The sequence below is a fragment of the Rhinopithecus bieti genome, unplaced genomic scaffold (assembly GCF_001698545.2).
Source record: "Rhinopithecus bieti isolate Rb0 unplaced genomic scaffold, ASM169854v2 scaffold_52099, whole genome shotgun sequence".
In the NCBI taxonomy this organism is placed as follows: Eukaryota; Metazoa; Chordata; class Mammalia; order Primates; family Cercopithecidae; genus Rhinopithecus; species Rhinopithecus bieti.
In genome coordinates this window covers 259,823-264,132 of record NW_016820939.1, presented here as the reverse complement: position 1 = coordinate 264,132, position 4,310 = coordinate 259,823, and positions in this window count along the sequence as shown.

Sequence of the window (4,310 nt, the reverse complement as noted above, 5' to 3'; positions counted from 1 at the left end):
CGCGGCGGGCCTGCGTGCCGCGGGCGGCAGCGAGACGGGGACGGCGCTCCCCGCCCCCGCTGGGTGGCCCCGACGTTCGGGCAGCGAGCGAGAGGCGGACCGCGGTGCCCGGCCCAGGGAACAGTCGTGGCATGGTGGCTCACGCCTGTAATCCCAACACTTTGGGAGGCTGGGACGGGTGGATCACGAGGTCAGGAGATCGAGACCATCCTGGCTAACACAGTGAAACCCCGTCTCTACCGAAAATACAAAAAATTAGCCGGGCGTGGGGTGGGCACCTATAGTCCCAGCTACTGGGGAGACTGAGGCAGGAGAATGGCATGAACTTGGGAGGCAGAGCTTTCAGTGAGCCAAGATCACAACACTGCACTCCAGCCTGGGCAACAGAGCAAGACTCCGTCTCAAAAAAAAAAAAAATTATATGTGCACATATTACAGAATTCAAAATACATAGAAGGATAAAAATAAAAGATAAGTTTTCTTTTCTGGTCCTCTCCCGCAACCATGCAATTTTTATGTTTTTTTTTTTCTGAAAATATCATAGAATTGCTTTATATTAAAGCTTCCAAGAATCATCTAGTTCTATATCAGTTCTATAGCATTGATAATCTTATGCAAGAACTATATGGGTTAGATATATTTCCACATTCTGTGGTTACATTTCTTTTCCAAAGTTTCCTTTTCTCTCTGTGTGTTTTTAAAATAGTATCAACTTCTATTTTATTACAGATTCAGAGGACACATGCACAGGTTTGTTACATGAGCATATTGTGTGGCGCTAAGATTTGGGGTATGAATGCTCCCATCACCCAGGAAATGAGCATAATACCTAATAGGTAGTATTGCAGTCCTTGCCCCCTCCCTCGCTCTCCCTTCTAATAGACCCCAGAGTCTATTGTTCCCATCTTTACGTCCTTGTGTACCAGATGTTTAACACCCATTTATAAGTGAAAACATATGGTATTTTATTTTCTGTTCCTGTGTTAATTCACTTAGGATAATGGCCTCTAGCTGCATCCATGTTGCTGCAAAGGATATGATTTCATTCTTTTTAATGCTGCATAGTATTTCATGGTGTATATGTACACTTTCTTTATCCAGTCCACCGTTGATGGGCACCTAGGTTAATTCCATGTCTTTGCTATTGTGAATAGTGCTGTGATGAATACACAAGTGCATGTGTCTTTTTGGTAGAATGATTTATTTTCCCTTGGCTGTATACCCAGTAATGGGATTGGCAGGTTGAACAGTAGTTCTGTTTTAAGTTCTTTGAGAAATCCCCAAACTGCCTTCCATAGTGGCTGAACTAATTTGCATTCCCACCAACAGTGTATAAGCATTCCTTTTTCTCCACAGCCTCACCAGCATCTGTTGTTTTTTGACTTTTTAATAATTGGCCTGCTGACTGGTGTGAGATGGTATCTCATTGTAGTTTTGATTTGCATTTCTCTGATGATTAATTGTGTGGAGCATTTTTTCATGTTTCTTGGCCATTTATATGTGTTCTTTTGAAAAGTGTCTGTTCATGTCCTTTGCCTACTTTTTTTTTTTTTTAATTTTTTTGCGACAGGGTCTCACTTTGTTGCTCAGGCTGGAGTACAGTGGGACGATCACAGCTCACCACGGGCTTGACCTCCCAGACGCAAGTGATCCTCCCATCTCAGCCTCTTGAGTAGCTGAGACCACAGGTGTGCCACAATGCCTGGCTAACTTTTAATTTTAATTTTAGTAGGGACAAGGTCTTGCTAGGTTACCCAGACCGGTCTCAAATGCCTGAGCTCAAGCTATCCTCTTGTCTCGGCCTCCAAAAATGCTGGGACTATAGGCATGAGCTACTGTGCCTAGCCACTTTTGCCTGCTTTTTAATGGGGAACATACTCCAAGATTGACCACATGCTTGGCCATAAAACAAGTCTTAATAAATTCAAGAAAGTTGAAATCATACTAACCATCCCTTGGCCCAGAGTGGTATAAAATATAATTCAATACCAAAATATTTTCAAAAGCACACAATTGTATGGAAATTAAACAATTTGCTTCTGAATGACTTTTGGGTAAACGAACAAATCAAGGCAGAAATCAAAAAATTATTTGAAAATAGAGGTACAACATACTAAAATCTCTGGGATGCAGCAAAAGCAGCATTAAGCAGAAAGTTTATCACACTAAATGTCTACATCAAGAAGTTAGAAAGATCTCAGATTAATGATCTAACATCACATGTGAAGGAACTAGAAAAAAAACTAACCTCAAAGCTAGAAGAAAGGAAATAACTAAAATCGGAACCAAAGTCCAGGAAATTGAGATCCTAAAATCTATATAAAGTATCACCAAAACCAACCAAAAGTTGCTTCTTTGAAAGGATGAACAAGATCAATAGACCACTAACTAGATTAACCAAGAAAAAAGAAGGTTCAAATAAGCATGATCAGAAATGACAAATGTGACATCATAAATGATCCCACAGAAGTTCAAAAGATCGTCAGAGACTATTATGAACACCTTTAGGCGCACAAACTAGAAAATCCAGAGGAAATGAATACACTCCTGGAAACAAAACACATGACCTCTCAGGATTGAATCAGGAAGAAATTGAACCCTGAAGAGACCAATACCAAGTTCTAAAATTAGTAATAAAAAAACCTACCATCCCCCCAAAATCCCTGGATAAGATGGATTCACAGCTGAAATCTACCAGATGTATGAAGAATAGCTGGTACCAATTCTACTGAAACTAATTCCAAAAACATTGAGAAGGAGGGACTTTTCCTATCTTATTCTGTGAAGCCAGCATCACCCTAATACCCAAATCTGGGAAAGACACATGAAAAAAGAAAGCTGCAGAGCAATCTCTGTAATGAACAAAGATGCAAAAATCCTCAATGGAATACCAGGGTTATCCTTTGAAAGCTATTGCCAGACAGTATCATTTAGACCTCATTATTTCTCTGACCCAGTGAATCTAATTTTAGTGTTTGAAATTCCCCAGAAGCAGATGTTCAGAAAATCTTCAGATTTTGCTTTTAATTTTGAAACTTTGAAACAGCTATTCCTGTATTGTCTTATGTTTTGCTTATTCCCTATATTTTGTTTATTCACATAAAATTGTTTATCCATTGCAGATTAGGTGCTTGTTCAGAAACCAACTTACTTCAGAAAGAATACTCAAAAGTGTTGAGCTCCATTCCTGGCTCCTCTAGTGATTTAAGATTCTGTGTATGTTGTACAACCTTGATACTCACTTTTCTCTGTTATGAAACTTAATAAAGACACCTTACTGTCTTCTACTTTGTACAGTGAGGGAGAAGCTTTGTTAGCCAGGAATAACTTTGTTTCAGGTCAAGGATCGAGGTGGAGAAGTTCACTTGTTTCAGTGACTGCTTTTTAAGACTAGGTTGTGGATGGGGTTAAAAAAAGTTTTCACTGGCCTTAGGCCAAATTTAAATCTAGGCGATGTGAATACAAACCTGGGAACCTCCTCACTTCATCCCTCTACTCTAAATTGAATTTTAGCACTCTATATTTGCTTGCGTTTCTTTTCTTTTTTTCTTTTTTAATTTTAATTGAGATGGGGTCTTACTCTGTCACCCAGGTTGGAGTCAGTGGCATGATCTTGGCTCACTGCAGCCTCTGCCTCCAGGGCTTCAGCCATCCTCGCACCTCAGCCTCCCGAGTAGTTGAGACAACAGGAGCACACCACCACTCCTGGCTAATATCTTGTATTTTTGGTGGAGACTGGGTTTTGCCATGTTGCCCAGGCTGGTCTCAAACTCCTGAGATCAAGCAATCTGCCTGTGTCAGCCTCCCAAAGTTCTGGGTTTACAGGCCTGAGCCATCATGCCTGGCCTGCTTGTGTTTCTTTATGTCAATGATAATTATTTCGCTTGCTGACTCCTGAAGAATAGAGACTATAAATTATTTTTGCATACTCCACAACACAAACCTGAGTGTTTCATATATGGCAGGTACCAGATATTAGGTTGGTGTAAAAGTAATTGTGGGTTTTCCTTTTTTTTTTTTTTGCACCAACCTAATTAAAATATTTGTTGAGTGATAGGCTAATGTAGGGTTAATTATCTAATGGATAGGAAACTAAAACAACAGCAGAAGCAACAACAACAACTTAAAAAAAAACCAATTCAGTAATAGAAAGGGAAGAGAGTGTAAATGGCAGTGTTACATGACTGGAAACATGTTTAGAAAGATGAATATGTGCAAAGCTGTCAGATTTAACAAACAAATATACAGGAAGCCCTGTATCTTACCTGGCAACCTTAGTATGATGTTAATATAGACTCTTTTTTTTTTAA